Source organism: Gopherus evgoodei, unplaced genomic scaffold (genome assembly GCF_007399415.2).
Source record: "Gopherus evgoodei ecotype Sinaloan lineage unplaced genomic scaffold, rGopEvg1_v1.p scaffold_32_arrow_ctg1, whole genome shotgun sequence".
NCBI lineage: Eukaryota > Metazoa > Chordata > Testudines > Testudinidae > Gopherus > Gopherus evgoodei.
Genome location: NW_022059994.1, coordinates 2,718,724 through 2,735,962, shown reverse-complemented (window position 1 = coordinate 2,735,962; position 17,239 = coordinate 2,718,724). Strand labels below are relative to the sequence as shown.

At 43.5% G+C, this 17,239-nt stretch overlaps 1 protein-coding gene and 4 long non-coding RNA genes across 9 annotated transcripts in view; 1 reads left to right on the top strand and 4 right to left on the bottom strand.

Annotated features, from left to right (window-relative positions):
- The window catches only part of LOC115640747 (zinc finger protein 501-like), a 745,273-nt gene that overhangs the window by 265,816 nt on the left and 462,218 nt on the right, over window positions 1–17,239 (top strand). The gene's annotated exons all lie outside the window — the stretch shown is intronic.
- On the bottom strand, window positions 11,322–13,091 carry LOC115640921. 3 transcript variants are annotated; one of them, XR_003997940.1, is made up of 4 exons: window positions 13,004–13,091; window positions 12,373–12,481; window positions 11,895–11,965; window positions 11,322–11,684 (listed from the first exon to the last, which is right to left on the bottom strand). It is a non-coding gene; the product is annotated as an uncharacterized LOC115640921 (long non-coding RNA). The 3 variants fall into 3 exon arrangements; XR_003997941.1 differs by lacking the exon at window positions 13,004–13,091 and having other exon boundaries at window positions 11,322–11,689; window positions 12,373–12,977; XR_003997939.1 differs by lacking the exon at window positions 13,004–13,091 and having other exon boundaries at window positions 12,373–12,651.
- On the bottom strand, window positions 13,623–14,579 carry LOC115640942. The gene is made up of 3 exons (XR_003997970.1): window positions 14,329–14,579; window positions 14,042–14,107; window positions 13,623–13,665 (listed from the first exon to the last, which is right to left on the bottom strand). It is a non-coding gene; the product is annotated as an uncharacterized LOC115640942 (long non-coding RNA).
- LOC115640931 lies at window positions 14,603–15,560 on the bottom strand. The gene is made up of 3 exons (XR_003997958.1): window positions 15,275–15,560; window positions 14,997–15,112; window positions 14,603–14,903 (listed from the first exon to the last, which is right to left on the bottom strand). It is a non-coding gene; the product is annotated as an uncharacterized LOC115640931 (long non-coding RNA).
- Window positions 16,031–17,026, bottom strand: LOC115640935. Its single transcript, XR_003997961.1, has 3 exons — window positions 16,808–17,026; window positions 16,388–16,494; window positions 16,031–16,167 (listed from the first exon to the last, which is right to left on the bottom strand). It is a non-coding gene; the product is annotated as an uncharacterized LOC115640935 (long non-coding RNA).

Sequence of the window (17,239 nt, the reverse complement as noted above, 5' to 3'; positions counted from 1 at the left end):
TGACCGTGGCAGCCGGCACCTGGGCATTTGGCCCAAGCGGTCCTCCACTAGAGCGGAAAGGCGCACAGCCACAGTGAGGTCTACGCCATCGAACCTGTTGGTTCCCACTCTGTTCTGGTAGGGATCCCGGGATCTGACATCAGGGATCTGGTCAGGTAATTATTTCTGTGTTTTGTCCGGACTGAGGACTGTCCTGTCTCTGTGTCTATCTGTCCTCTTGTGGAGTGTTTGAGTCTGGGTGCCGTCTCTGTCTGGGGATCGGCCGACCAAGGGGTTCCTGTCCCCACGGTCTGAGTGAGTGAAATCTGCACAATTGCAGCCACACCACACCTTGGGTAAAACCCTTAGTGTGAAAGCAAGGGCAATTGAGGCAGTAGCCTGTGGGCTCCTTTTGTGTGTTGCAGCAGGCATCGCTCTGACGAACCTGAATTTCCTTCTTGTGTGATTGGTGTGTGAAAGTCCTCCTGTACTGGTAACCAGACGTCTAAGTCAGGACAGTTCCCTAAATGAACGCCGGCTCATTTTATGTATTTAGGATGGGTCCAGACTCCTGTAAAAAGGGTCCAGACTCCTGTAAATTTCTGGGAAAATGGTCTAGGCTAACTCAGGGGGATCCCAAAACTCAGTGGCCACTGTTAAAATCTTGGAACAAAGACTGAGTGGACATCTTAAAAGACAAACTCGGCCAACCTAAAACTAAATTTGCTAAAGGAGAGGTTAATTGTTTCATGCAGTGGTGGCAAGAGGCAAATCATAGGTGGACAAAATCAAAACTGGCCTCTCTCAATTATTCAAATAATAAGTTAAAAGCTTTATTAAAAGCCTCCTCTCCCACCACTAGACCGAGCGCTCCCCTTTACCCCGTTCTCCAAACCCTGGATCGATCCAAACCCCTTCATACTCCCATCTCATTGTAAAAAGGACAAAAAGTCCCTTGTTCTGTTCCCCTTTGTTGTCTGCCTCAGAAACTGATTCTTTATAGTGTCCCACTACCAATTCAGCAAGGCTGGGGGCGGGGGGAGCTCCTCAACTAGCCCCCACCCTTCCTGGTCCCTTTCCTTGAACATTTCTTTAAAATTGTGAAGTGATCACAATAGCACTCACAAACGGTTCATTGGGGGGGAAAAAAAAAAAGCAGGATCGGGCCCAGAAAAGCAGGCAAGCAACAGATAAAAAAAAAAACTGAAAAACAGGTTGAAAGCCCTAAGGGAATAGTGTTAGAAGTAAGAAAAGCAGTAAGTGCAGGCATGAACCCCTGGAACAATACCTAAAATGGTGAAATCTGAGGTGATAAAGGTGTCATTTTGGGACATAAACAAGTGATTTAAGTAAAGAGAGTGAAAAGTTAACTCTACAGAGGCTGGAGAGAATTAAGCAGTTAAACTTTGTGAAAATGTTAAAAAAGGACCATGTTAATGAGAGAGAATTCTTGGTTTCTTTGCAGCCATTCTGAAGGGAAATGGGCCCTTTTCCAGAAGAGTGCCTGTAAATAATCCATATATATATACAGCTATGTAAAAACAAAACAGTGTAAAGGAATGTTAAGGAAAAGAAAATGTGTATGTATCTATGTCTGTGAAAATATGTAAAGTTCTAAGAATCTAAACCAGCACATCTGGTTTGTAAAACTACTGTTTTGTAGGTGTAAGATAAATTGATTTTGTTTTTGTTTTTAATGCCACTAAAAATTCATTTGACTCTTTAATTCAAAGTTGCAAAACTGACAGACCTTTTTGCAAGACACAGGTAATTAATGTTGTTTGGCTTTGGGATTTAGCATTTAACCCTTAAGGGGTAACTTGATTCTTTACAAAAATTAAAATGTTTTTAAATAAAGACCAAGTCATGGCTGCAATAGGGCAGTCAAAATCAGGAGAATAGGTAAAGATTCTGGAGTCTGTTTGTTTGTTTTGTTTTTTTGTAACAATAGCAGATAAGAGTTGTAGTGAAAGAATAAGAAATTAACAGTGACCCTCTGAAGCAACAGCAGAGGTGAGGTGCACAAAACAAAAAGAAGCAATATTAAAAACACTGAGCCTTAAAATGGCTCTGTGGAATCAGACTGTCACTTTGATAAGAATACATGAAAACTCTGTAAGAACAAAAGAAACAGTTATACCTTATGTAAAAATTAATATGGCTAGTGTTTTTGAAAAGTTATAATATAGAAAGAATGTGCATTTTCCGTAGGACATGTGCAGCGTATATTGTAGAAAGGGATGTAAAAAAAAATGCAAATGAAACATGCTGCTGAATTAAAATCCTATTAGAGCTCCAAAAAGAGCCGCAATAGGCTGTGTTTTCTTTTTCAGATCCCTGTGTGTTAAGACAGAGTCTCCGAGCTCTGCTGATGGCTTTGAATCCAAAAGCCTAGCCTGTGTTGATGCAAATTACCTAACTGATAAAGAAAGGTGAGAACTACCAGCACAAAAGAAGCTGCAAATAAAGAACATACCTGGTCAGCACACAAACTGCCTACATAAAAGGCATGGTATAACAAGATACCTTTTATAAATTTGATGCTAATGTTACTGTTAATATTAAACATTAAAATAACTTTAATGTTAGTAAGTACCCCTGTAACAACTTGTAGTGTGTATGATTTTTGAAAAAAATCCTTTAAAGTAATATGGTAATGATGCTTCCCAGCTATTACCTGTAAATAAACTTAAAGCTTAACACAGCAGGAAAAACATTACAAATTTGGTCTGCTATATAAGAGGCAAAACTTGAGGTACACCACCTCATGAATTTAATAACTAAACAGTGGAATAATGTTTGCATAATCCTTAAAAAGTAGAACCCATTAAAACCTGGCCTGCCTATAGAACAAAAAACCACAAGAAAATAAGGGGGTAATTCCTCTGTTTTGCCTGCAGTCAGGAAGGGTATTTGTAAAAGAATGGAATCTTTAAGCAATGATCAATGCCACCCCAAAAGGGGTAGAAAACTGTTCTTTTTGTCTTTCAGATAATCCAAAGTACTGTATAATGGACTATGTGTATGTGTTAATTCTTGGGGAAAAGTGTTTAAAAAGTGTTAGCAACTTACCAGAAGACAAATGTAAATGTAATGTAAGTACTGTGTTTACCAATAATCACATTTACTATTTGCCACAACAACAACACCAAAAGAGTCTCAGCTTACTGTAAGCACTGATTTAGTTGAGTTCTCTATCAATCTTAGCATTGAATGGCAAACAGTTACCAATCATCTGTTAAAAGGTAAAAAGGTAACATGGTTCCTAAAAAAAAAAAAAAAAAAAAAAAGTGGAAAACTGGACTATTCATATTATACACGCAAATGGGGACATGTTAAGAATTGCCACTGCATAGAAGCATAACAGCTTACCATTGGTATAACATATTTTCTGGATGGTCTCCCACAACTACTGGCATACTAATGTTACTACCCCTAATTGTTTTTGGTTTTAAATTGTATGTGTTTAATTGAAATGTTTAAAATGTGCTGGTGGATAAAACAAATGTATGTAAAGCTAAAGCCACAGGCCCAAATCATCTCCCAGTATTTTCTATTACATGGGCTAAATAAGAAGTGACACTGGCAATTAATAATCTTGGCGATTAATAATCTTAGTATCAAAAGGGGGATATGTAGGAGCAGGATTTTATAATGTCCCATAAGAATTACAGTATAATTTGATTTCATCCTGCTAGCCATCTTTTTTAAATACCAGAAAGAAATGACCCTCTGGGACTATAAGATTCTGTTTTCCCATATGCATTACAAATTGGGCCCTCTCTAACTTTTTGTTTTAAGATTTAGGTAGTAAGAGACAGGATTCTCTATCGTGTCTGTGTTAAGTAAATTAGAGAAACATTGAAGGCCTGGGTCTCAATGTAAATTGTCTTAGTTATCAATTGTAAAACTTAGCAAGGTTTAATTTGCAATGCTTTTTTTTGTTCTATATAAAATACTACTGTTTGTATTCTCAATCTGTTTGTGTGAATGAGGAATGTATGCATCAGGAAAAGACAAGGTGTGAAGGCCATTGTTACAGCCAGAGTCAAGGGACAGCTGTTAAACTGTCTGGCATCTCAGGCCATGTCTACATCTAAAATTTTGCAGCGCTGGTAGTTACAGCTGTATTAGTACAGCTGTATAGGGCCAGCGCTGCAGAGTGGCCACACTTATAGCAACCAGCGCTGCAAGTGGTGTTAGATGTGGCCACACTGCAGCGCTGTTGGGCGGCTTCAAGGGGGGGTTCGGGGAATGGGAGAGCAAACCGGGAAAGGAGACCCGCTTCGCCGCGGTTTGCTCTCGCGTTCCCCGAACCCCTCTGCAAACCGCAGGGAAGGAGACCAGCTTGCTCGGGGTTCGGGGAACGAGAGAGCAAACCGGGAAAGGAGACCCGCTTCGCCGCGGTTTGCTCTCGCGTTCCCGGAGCCACCCAGCAAACCGCAGGGAAGGAGACCTGCTTGCTCGGGGAACGGGAGAGCAAACCGCGGCGAAGCTGGTCTCCTTTCCCGGTTTGCTCTCGCGTTCCCGGAGCCACCCAGCAAACCGCAGGGAAGGAGACCTGCTTGCTCGGGGTTCCGGGAACGAGAGAGCAAACCGGGAAAGGAGACCCGCTTCGCCGCGGTTTGCTCTCGCGTTCCCGGAGCCACCCAGCAAACCGCAGGGAAGGAGACCTGCTTCTCGGGGTTCCGGGAACGAGAGAGCAAACCGGGAAAGGAGACCAGCTTCGCCGTGGTTTGCTCTCGCGTTCCCGAACCCCCTGCAAACCGCAGGGAAGGAGACCTGCTTGCTCGGGGTTCGGGGAACGAGAGAGCAAACCGGGAAAGGAGACCCGCTTCGCCACGGTTTGCTCTCGCGTTCCCGAACCCCCTGCAAACCGCAGGGAAGGAGACCTGCTTGCTCGGGGAACGGGAGAGCAAACCGCGGCGAAGCTGGTCTCCTTTCCCGGTTTGCTCTCGCGTTCCCGGAGCCACCCAGCAAACCGCAGGGAAGGAGACCTGCTTGCTCGGGGCTCCGGGAACTAGAGAGCAAACCGGGAAAGGAGACCCGCTTCGCCACGGTTTGCTCTCGCGTTCCCGGAGCCACCCAGCAAACCGCAGGGAAGGAGACCTGCTTGCTCGGGGAACGGGAGAGCAAACCGCGGCGAAGCTGGTCTCCTTTCCCGGTTTGCTCTCGCGTTCCCGAACCCCCCTGCAAACCGCAGGGAAGGAGACCTGCTTGCTCGGGGTTCCGGGAACGCGAGAGCAAGCTGGGGAAGGAGACCAGCTTGATTACCAGAGGCTTCCTCCTTCCACGGAGGTCAAGAAAAGCGCTGGTAAGTGTTTACATTGGATTACCAGCGCTGGATCACCAGCGCTGGATCCTCTACACCCGAGACAAAACGGGAGTACGGCCAGCGCTGCAAACAGGGAGTTGCAGCGCTGGTGATGCCCTGCAGATGTGTACACCTTCAAAGTTGCAGCGCTGTAACTCCCTCACCAGCGCTGCAACTTTCTGATGTAGACAAGCCCTCAGAGTGGATACATGCTTCGCAGTGTAAGAATGCACCACCCCCAGTGAACCAACCACCACCTCAGGACCACGCAGAGTCAATTTTTTTTTACTCCAGAAGAAGACGTAGAGGAACAGCCTGCAATACCTTACAATCTACGCTCTCGTAAGGGTTGCCAGAAGCAGATGACTACATAAAGCAAGGCCCAAGAAGAAGCAGTAGTGAGCTTAGCGCCTGCTGCCTGGTGGACATAAAACTGTGACTGCAGTTCCCTCAGTTGAGGTTGTCAGAACCAGAAGGGCCCTGCCTCCAACCTGCGCCTCTGGTGGTGCCTGTTCTTCGGCTGCTGATATCTTAAGGTCTGGGGAGTCCACAATGACAATTCTTTTATCCAGCAGCAAGTGTGGATAGCTCAGACCCTTATTATTTCTAAATGCTGGGTCTGTAGCCACATCCCAGCCCACTCTCAAACTGGTGTTCCTTTCCTGGCTATCCCACTCAATTCCCCAGACCTCACTGGAGGACCTTGTCCGTTTAACACAATATGGAACAGTCATGACACCTGGAAAAGGCTATTGGCAGTTCCTTTATCCCACTTGGGGGAGCAATACACCAGGCACAAAAAGGCTCCTAAGTAGTTAAATAATGGCAAATAAAACCAGAGAAAGTTTAAGAGCCCTGGCCAAAGAAACAGGGGCAGGTGGCCCTCCAGAACCGTCAGGCATTGGACATAGTTCTGGCGGCCAAAGGAGGGACCTGTGCTCTCACTGGAAAACAATGTTGTATGTTTATACAATACCAATGAGGTAATAGATCGCTATAGCCACTTAGAACAAATCACATATCTTCCCCATGAAGAGTCGAGTTCTTTATGGAAGTGGCTAAGTAACCTGTTCAATTTCTCTGGCATAGGAAACTGGTTGTTTCAGGGAGCCCTAACTATCCTGTTTGGAATCTTAGTGATTTTTGTATGCTTTCAGTTAATCTCCTGTTGTATACAGAATTGTGTCACCCAGATGACTGCCCCAAAACAGAGTGCTAATATGATGATTTTGAATATCGCTGATGAACTAAGATAAGGAATGGTTAATTTGTGGAACTCAGTAAGGGTTGGTCATGGCGTACGCCTGACCAAAAGGAGGGATTGTGAAAGTAGAATGAATTATATAGTAAGAATAGAAAGGATTAAAGAAATGCTGTCTGTACCTTTAAGCAAAACTGTTGGAATGCTGCAATCCAGGTGTCAGGAATACAGACATTAACATAGAACAATTGCACCGTTTGAGGGCAATTGGTGAAGTATTAGCCTTAAATCGATAACAGTTAGTAAGGAAATAGGATATGCATGCTGTGCCCCAGGTGAATTTTCCTGTTTTGCTTTCTTTGTCCCTTTGTCTAATTCCCACTCTGTTATCTGTATAAATAAGACTGTTTGGGCCTTGCACGGCCTCTCACATATTCTGAATGTTATTGGCGGAGCGCTGCGCTAATAAACAGAGTGGTCTGACAAATTGTGAGTCCTGATTCTAACTTTGACACCTGTCACTGGACAACATCTTAACCTGGTACTTTCCCACTGGGATGAGTGTGAGTCAGACTAAGGCTATGTCTACACTACAAAATTAGGTCGAATTTATAGAAGTGAATTTTTAGGAAGCGATTTTACACAGTCAATTGTGTATGTCCCTACTAAGCTCATTAAGTCAGTGGAGTGCATCCATAGTACCAAGACTAGCATTGACTTTCGGAGTGTTACACTGTGGATAGCTATCCCACAGTTCCCACCATCACCACCCTCCATTGGAATTCTGGGTTGTGCTCCCAGTGCCTGACAGAGCAATAACATTGTTATGGGTGGTTCTGGGTATGTGTGGTCAGCCCCTTCCACTCCCCCCCCCCAAAAAAGCAATGGCAAAAAATCATTTCTTGCCTTTTTTCACTGTCACCATATGTCTACTGGATGCTGCTGGCAGACACGGTACTGCAGCGCTACACAGCAGCATCCCCCTGCCTTTGCAAGTTAGCAGGATGGTTACTAATCATACTGCACCATCTGCCATAGGCAAGGCAAGGGGATGCTGTTGTGTAGCACTGCAGTACTGCATCTGCCAGCAGCATCCAGTACACATATGGTGACAGTGAAAAAAAGGCAAGAAAAAAATTTTTCTCTATTCCTTTCACAGAGGGGAGAGGGAGGCCTGATGACATGTACCCGGAACCACCCGCAACAATGTTTTTGACCCTCCAGGCATTGGAAGCTCAACTCAGAATTCAAATATTTGTCAGAGAGTGAGGGAATTGTGGGATAGCTACAGTTGTCAGTTGCCCCTCCCTCCGTGAGAGCAACTGCAGATAATTGTTTCACACCTTTTTTCCATGCAGATGCCATAGCAAGGCAAGCATGGAACCCGCTCAGCTCACTGCAGCAGTTATGAGCATTGTAAGCACCTTGTGTATTATCGTGCAGTTTATGCAGAACCAGAAGTTGAAGAACCAGGCGAGGAGGCAACGGCAGCGCAGCATGAGAGTGATGAGGACATGGACACAGACTTCTCTCAAAGCACTGGCGGGCAATGTGGACATAATGGTGTTAATGAGGCAGGTTCATGCGGTGGAACGCTGATTCTGGGAAACAAGCATGGACTGGTGGGACTCAGTAGCATTTGCTAGCGGGGTGCAGAGGAAGCAGCTGCTTCCCCTCAGCACCTTTTTCAAAAGCGGCACCTGAACGGGGTGTTTGGGAGCTGCCGGAGCGCTGGGTCCCTGCACGGTGTGGCGTGGCAGCGGGAGGGGGGAAGCTGCTGTGGCGGCAGTTCAAGACACTCCGGCACTAGGCAGAGTGCCGCCGGCTTCGCGGCATGGAGGGGCTGCAGCAGGGTGCCCGGCTCAGAGCGCGGGAGAAGAAAGGGAGGGACGGGAGGAGGCATTGCCGCTGCCCAGGCACAGGTGCTGCTGCTGCTCCAGCTCTCCAGGCGGTGGGGTGCAAAGTGCCCCCTGAGCAGCGCCACCCACAGGGGGATGTACCGGCTGCTTCACAGGTGCAAGGGCCAGGAGCAGCGAGAGCTGCAGTAACCGCTGAGGTGGATGGGCGAGGGAGTGCGGGGCTCCAGCCTCTTCCCCCTCTCGTGCACACACGAGTGGGGGTGTGCGAGCGGTGATTCTCCCTCCCAGCCCCTCTCCACGGGTGCAGCCAGAGCCGCGCGTTGCAGGACTCCAGTGCAGCCACCTGTGCCTGGCCAGAAGGGTTGTGTGCTGCCACGCGGGGCAAACGCACCCCGCATGGCTACTGCAGAAAGCCTGGCCACAAACAGAGGATTAGCTGCAGCTGCCTCCCGCACCTTCCCGTTCCCGTTCTCCTGCCAGTGCTGGATGGCTGTAGCGCGGGCACCTCAAGTTAAAGACGCTCTTCGGTGTTGTTTGCCACCCTTTTAAGCGGGCGGCATGCGGGGCGCTGCATTCTGCCCCTGGCATGCGGGGGGGCTTGGTCTCCGTTCCCCGGGGGGAGCCGGTGTAACGTCAGTTTGAGCAACCATCCCGTTTTGCAACTAGCTTCAGTTTCTGCCACATAAGAAAACCATCTGTGCTCCTGCTCAGGAATTGCTGCCGCCTGGTCCATGAGGTTGCAAATCGGGAGGGATGGATTTGGTTGTCGAAAACACTCATGATCTGCTTCCTCCACTGGTCCATGAGGTTGCAAATCGGGAGGGATAGAGTTTGTGGTCGAAAACACTCAGGATCTGCTTCCTCCACTGGTCCATGGGGTTGCAAATCGGGAGGGATGGAGTTTGTGGTCGAAAACACTCAGGATCTGCTTCTTCCTAGCTAATGGGCCAAATTGACCTATGGGATGACCGAGGCACGCTCTTCCGCTTTTCTATGTCTGAATACGTGTAAAGGGAAGTAACTTTTGGTGTAGAGGGCACTCCCCTGACCCCAAGGTGATAACCAGAGTGGCCCCTTTCATTGTTTCCACTGGCTTCCTCCTTGCTTAGTTCCAATGACATGGCTGCCTATGCACCTGTCACTGATCTGGGGATTGTTGCAAATCGGGAGAGATGGAGTTTGTGGTCGAAAACACTCAGGATCTGCTTCTTCCTGTCTAATGTGCCAAATTGACCTATTGGGTGATCGAGACACGCTCTTTGGCTTTTTTGTGTGTGAATACGTGTAAAGGGAAGTAAGGTTTGGGGGTATAGGACACACCCCTGACCCCAAGGTGATAACCAGAGTGGCCCCTTTCATTGTTTCCACTGGCTTCCTCCTTGTATAGTTCCAATGACATGGCTGCCTATGCACCTGTCACTGGTCCGGGGATGGTTGCAAATCAGGAGGGATGGAGTTTGTGGTCGAAAACACTCAGGATCTGCTTCCTCCTGTCTAATGTGCCAAATTGACCTATTGGGTGATCGAGGCACGCTCTTTCGCTTTTTTGTGTGTGAATACGTGTAAAGGGAAGTAAGGTTTGGGGGTACAGGGCACACCCCTGACCCCAAGGTGATAACCAGAGTGGCCCCTTTCATTGTTTCCACTGGCTTTCTCCTTGTTTAGTTCCCATGACATGGCTGCCTATGCACCTGTCACTGGTCTGGGGATGGTTGCAAATCGGGAGAGATGGAGTTTGTGGTCGAAAACACTCAGGATCTGCTTCTTCCTGTCTAATGTGCCAAATTGACCTATTGGGTGATCGAGGCACGCTCTTTCGCTTTTTTGTGTGTGAATACGTGTAAAGGGAAGTAAGGTTTGGGGGTACAGGGCACACCCCTGACCCCAAGGTGATAACCAGAGTGGCCCCTTTCATTGTTTACACTGGCTTTCTCCTTGTTTAGTTCCCATGACATGGCTGCCTATGCACCTGTCACTGGTCTGGGGATGGTTGAAATTCGGGAGGGATGGAGTTTGTGGTCGAAAACACTCAGAATCTGCTTCCTCCTGTCTAATGTGCCAAATTGACCTATTGGGTGATCGAGGCACGCTCTTTCGCTTTTTTGTTTGTGAATACGTGTAAAGGGAAGTAAGGTTTGGGGGTACAGGGCACACCCCTGACCCCAAGGTGATAACCAGAGTGGCCCCTTTCATTGTTTCCACTGGCTTCCTCCTTGTTTAGTTCCAATGACATGGCTGCCTATGCACCTGTCACTGGTCTGGGGATGGTTGAAATTCGGGAGGGATGGAGTTTGTGGTCGAAAACACTCAGAATCTGCTTCCTCCTGTCTAATGTGCCAAATTGACCTATTGGGTGATCGAGGCACGCTCTTTCTCTTTTTTGTGTGTGAATACGTGTAAAGGGAAGTAAGGTTTGGGGGTACAGGGCACACCCCTGACCCCAAGGTGATAACCAGAGTGGCCCCTTTCATTGTTTCCACTGGCTTCCTCCTTGTTTAGTTTCAATGACCTGGCTGCCTATGCACCTGTCACTGGTCTGGGGATGGTTGCAAATCGGGAGAGATAGAGTGTGTGGTCGAAAACACTCAGGATCTGCTTCTTCCTGTCTAATGTGCCAAATTGACCTATTGGGTGATCGAGGCACGCTCTTTCGCTTTTTTGTGTGTGAATACGTGTAAAGGGAAGTAAGGTTTGGGGGTACAGGGCACACCCCTGATCCCAAGGTGATAACCAGAGTGGCCCCTTTCATTGTTTCCACTGGCTTTCTCCTTGTTTAGTTCCCATGACATGGCTGCCTATGCACCTGTCACTGGTCTGGGGATGGTTGCAAATCGGGAGAGATGGAGTTTGTGGTCGAAAACACTCAGGATCTGCTTCTTCCTGTCTAATGTGCCAAATTGACCTATTGGGTGATCGAGGCACGCTCTTTCACTTTCTTGTGTATGAATACATGTAAAGGGAGGTTAGGTTTCGGGGTATGGAGCACTCCTATGATGACACCACTTTCATTTTTTAAAATTACTTTTAAAATTTTATAGTTTGCATTATATATATGGACAGAAATACAGAGAATAATTTATTTAACATCAAGAACATTTATTATAATCTGATGTATACATAGAAATATATTTCTTTGGGTTGCATTATGTTTTGAACAAGAGGCAGTTAAACAATGGGTTTTCTTTATTGCCTTTTTTCTTTTTGTTAATGAAGTGAACTATGCACATGTCTTGCAGTTGTACTCCTTCTTCTCATATGTCAGGTTTTCTTGATTGTTTCCTTCTGTAATGCATGGTATATGTGCCCACCTCTTGCAAGAATCACACTGGACCTTTGCTATGTAAGAATTAAGAAATTAAATCACAGAAGTTACGTTATACATACTTTGCATTGACTCATCCTATTCCTTCCACATGTGAACATTACCAAATATATAACTATCGGCATGAAGAAAATGTTTAATGTTGTGGAATTTTTACAAGCATCATGATCCTTACGCAGTTTATGGCATATATTTCCCATGTAATTCTATGTTTCTTACCATCGTGCAATCCTCACTTTCTTTTTCACAGTCGATAAGGTTGCAGTATATGCAGTAGTCCTCCACGCTTTCTTAAAAATAAATATAGCATTACGAAATGATGAATACGTTACGACCAACACTGAAAATGCTAAACTTGATGTATTAATTGTCAATATTGTAATCCAGTCAATGGTTTGAACACACATATCTTTTCCTTTTTTTGGAATATTTTTTTCAAATTTTAACTTTACTACACCTGTATCTAAAAATTCAAATTTCATTTAACTGGTTGATCAATAGTAATCATTCACCCCATTCAAATTTTTGTGTACTTAAAGATATTATTGGTTCATAGTCACCATTTCAGAAGCAAACCTGTGAGATATCCCACTTTAGGGTTATTAAGATAACTGTCTGTTATGTGACAGAATTCCACTCTTCATGTTATCCTCACATGTGCCTAATGAGTCCACAATACATGATAGAAAGTAATTACCTGACTCCTTCATTAGAAGAATTGCTATATGTCTTCTAAACGCAGTATTAGCCTTCTGTGTTGTTTCCACCGTACTGATGTCTTTGTGCTGCAAATATGTTTCTGCAAACTAACAACACTGATATTTAGAATAAACCTCATACTTACCATAGGTGAAAGTGGGCTGGTCCAGTGTACCGGTAAGAATTGGCCACTGGTTCCAGACCATACATGGCTGACGTTACACGTCCGATGTGGCAGTGCTTTATGCTTTAACAGCACTGCCCCCTTTATCCCCTCCCCACCGCATCTGCGGCCCTGCCATACGGTATGGCAATGCTGTTAAATGCTCCTGGCAGGGCTGCCTACTGTGGAGGACCAAAAGGGGCTCTGGGTTACAGTGATTTACAAGGGCCTGGTGCTCCTGGCCACTGCAACAGCAGCTGTCAGGAAGAGCTGGATGGTAGAATCTGGTCCCCCAGCACCGCACCTGCCACTGGACAATCCATCCCTTCTTGTGGTCACAAGCCCACCACCATCCACAATGGCAAGGACACCAGTGCAGTGCCCACTGGTAATCTCTGGCATTTACTTTCACCATGGATAATTAAACATACATAACCTATAATAATGCCAATTTGGTATTCAGTACCTTTAAGATGAGTGGTCCACAGTTGTGACCATCACTTTGTCTGGGATGCTCCACAATTTTACTGTTCCAATCAGATGAGGATTTACTAGTTAATCATTTGATGAAGTTTCTGAAATTGTTAGAGAGTACATTAGCAGACTGTATAAATGAGCTTTGCTTTCCGTTATTTCCCACTCTGGTTTCTGGACATAGATAAAAATCCATTCTCTCGCTTTTTACTTAGTCATTGAAATGACTTATTGCTCACATATAGACACACTTGTTTTCATATTATTGTCTCACACTTACACAGTGTGTCACCTGAGTTGCTGTGCCCCATGTTGATAATAACACATTCTCAATCATGCAACATGCTACTGTTTCGTGTGTGTCCACATTCTGTGAAGTCGGTGCCCAGAGTCACATCACACAAGTTCTCTCAAAGTCCATTATTAAGCACATTCTGTACAAGTACATGCTGTTTCAATGTTCATTTGTAGCTAATAGGAAGACATTATTCTCATTATTGTAACATTCCCTTTAAAAAAATTCCAATGGAACAGTTAGTGTCCACTGTGAAAGTAAGTATCTAATAAATCACCTCCAATTCCTCAGGCATGTTCTTTCAAATCATCACACAAGGGGTCAATTATTAACAATTCCTTTTTTTTCATCAAGGCTATCTGTAAGTTTAAATATATTCATAAAATGTATTAGTAATGTGATTATTTCAAAAAATTTATACTAATTCATCAACAATCAATATGCAATTAACATATTTTCGTTTGTAATGTAACAGTAACACACAACATATAAGCATATTGTAAAATCAATCAACTCTTTACAGAATGTATTCTTCCATGTTACATGAACAATGTAAATTGACAGTATAAATTTATTTTTAACAATCACATTCCACTTTCCTTAGCATGCACTGAACTCCCTGAAAACCCGCAGCACGGGAAATTATATCACCACTACCATAGTTGTGTTCCAAATCTCTTATTTATTGCCACATTTATTGCCCATAATCCAGAAGCAAAATACAAACCATTTTACCGCAAGAACCCAATGACCTGGTGTGTGGTAAGGAAGCAGTAATATATCATTTTGAAGTAATTCACTCTGTTTTTATTTAAAAGAAATTAGAAATGTAAGTATAGTTTCCAGTGAGGCAAACCATCAGATATACATTATATTGTATTTCCCAAATTCATTACATGTATTACTATTAGACTATTCCCCCACATCAAACATATCATTGTATTTGCTGTCACACTGTGTTTAACTCAGTGACTGAAATTGTTTTTTTTTCATTTTATGTAGGAAAGTGTGTTAACATTTACCTTCACTTTCATTTGTGTAGCTCTGCCTGAGAGAATGGCAGTGGAAACTACTAATGAGATGGCTTGTACCTGTTGACAGTCAACAAAGCTATTACTGCATTAATAATTGTGGCACGTCAAGACCATAATGAATTTAATATAGACAGACATGAAATGGATCCTTAGTGTTAGAAAGCAGATATGTATCTGTAAGAGAGTCCTATAGAAACAAAATGATTTGTAATCAATGTGCTCTGTCTTACTTCCTTTAAAAAGTGACTAAGCGGTTCGCATACTTGTGTTCAATTAATGGATCCACTGAACTGTACAGCAGAACTAATGTGGCCCTCTATTGTATATCCGATATGCACCTCCAAATACATTTTAGTAAATGCTTGGCAGCAGTATATACACAGAAATGTTGAAATTTCAGGTGTGTGTTGATATTTCAAGGGCATTTGGACTTAAATATGTTGTGTCACATATTCCCATGATTGTTTACTTAGTGCATCAGTGTATTGTGTCATGTATCACAGTAACTAGCCTACCTTTCCATCTGCTTTCTCAACTACACAGCTCAAAAATGCATCAATAACCTACAACACATGATGGAAGAAAAGCACAATTACAATGGTATTTGAGTAGTCAATCACATCAACAAATACATGTTTACTGGTACTTAAATGTACCTCATCACTTATCCAGCTTCTCGGTTTCAGGCAATGAAATGAAGAGCCATATAATTTTATGTTTCTCACTTTGGCCTCTAGTCTCTCTGTGTGTTTGCTGGTCATTAACAATTTTACTAGGAAAAAAATATTAACACGTATTACATGCATGGTAATACAGTTTCCTTTTTCTCTGCTTTAATACTGCCAATGCCGCCACTTTGTACATGAAAACCTTTAATATAGTTCAAGTTATAAAGTATGTTAATGTGTTTAGCAAAGGTGCAGTATCCAATTACCTTTCAGAAGCCATTGCTTGTCTTCCACTTCCTCTGTAAGCATATCATCAAAGCTGTCATCAGCATCACTTGTATCGTTTGACACATCTTGCCCTATATATTCCTCTTTTTCTATTGCTGTGACCTCTATGTTTTCCACTTTGCTGTCAAGAGATACAGTGCCATCCACTTCTCTAATCTCTTCCGTGGGTGTTTCTGGTTCAGTGTCACCAACTCCAATTTCAGTTCCAGTTTTTCCCTCTGATGTGCTTTCAGCAGCTAATGTTGTTGGTTCTTTTACTGGTTTTAAGTGCAATACTGTACATGGTTCCTAACTGTTTCCCTGAGATGGTTTGTAATTTCACTCTCTTACCTTCAACACTCATAATTTTGTATGGTCCCCGATATTTAGATTCCAGTACTCCTCCTTTTCTTGTTCTCTGTCTAGCATTCAGTAACAGAACAGAGTCCCCAACTTCAAATGTTATTTCCCCATATTTAGAAGTCTTTCTTTTAGCATAATGTCTTTGTTGTTTTTCTTGTGCTTTAGCAATGTTACTTAGGGCCAGCGCAATGTCAGCGTCATGTCTCGATTTCATATTCATGCTGTACTCTTTGCAGAAATCTTCCCCGAACATATCCAGATCTGGGATCTTTGTAAACAAATGGAGAAGTGGTTGTATTAGTAAAATGAAGGCACACAGAATGCCATACATGAAAGGTGCTGGGAATAACATACACTTACCGTGTAATTATCTAAGACATCTGCAGGAAACACTGCGTCATCACAAAACATTAGTCGGAAAGGTGAAAATTTTGTTGTTGCATGTATTTTAGTTCGCAAAGAAAACAAAATGGGTTCAAGTAATTTATCCCAATTACTCCCATTGTTATCAACCATCTTCCGCAGTGCTCTGTAACAAAGGCACATTGATTTGTTTGTTTAAGAAAAGAAAGTCACATGTACGGTCTTGTTTGAAACAGATCAGACACAATCAAAAAGGTGTAATATGTAATGTAAAAAAAGATTTCCATGTAACACATTGCTTTTGAAGATTTTTTTGGGAGTTGCATCTTTTAGTATAGCACATTCTACTTGCCATTATTACTGTACGATTCCCACCATTCACTTACCTTTTCATGGATTTATTAGCGTTTTCAGTCAAGCCATTGGTTTGTGGGTGGTACGGACTGGTGAAGCTACGTTCTATTCCCAATTTATTACAAACATACAAGTTAAGCTGAAAGAAAAAAAGTTACACCATAAACGTACATATAGACTTGTGCAGAGGAATTTTCCTTTGGGTATGGACCACTACTTTTACGTGTAATTAGCAACAGGCATAACTGTCTTCTCATATTTGTTTTGGAAACAAGTAGTTGTTCGTTTCTTTGTTAGATATGAAGAAAAATAATTTTATAGCAACACTGATGGTGACCAACAGCAGTTTATATATATAAAAAGAAAAGATGGTGGTTGTTTGAGATCTATGGGTGACCTGACAGTGACTTTGAGTACATAGTACAAATAACCAGAAAAAAAGAAATCATTACCTTATTATTGAATTCTGCACCACGATCTGTCAGTATCCGCTGTGGGCATCCACGTCGAAGAATCATTGTGAACATGATCTGTACCACCTCAATTGACGACTTATTTCTAAGTGGAAAGGCTTCCACCCATCTTGAAAGATAATCTATGGCTGTAAGTATATACTGGTATCCATCCTTTGTTACTGGTAACGGTCCTATTAAATCCATTCCCACCAATTCCCAGATCTGAGTGACCTACATACAAGGGTACCAGTTAAAGTCATACTTCACATGTTTATTACTAAATGTTCTCAATGAACCCATATGTCAGAAGCAGAGTACACAATGTAATATGGTTAAAACAGCCATAGAATCCAAATGAAAGCCCACTTTTAAATGCAGAAGAGAAAGAAAGAAAGAATAAACAAATAAAAAGAAGTACAGGAATGAGTG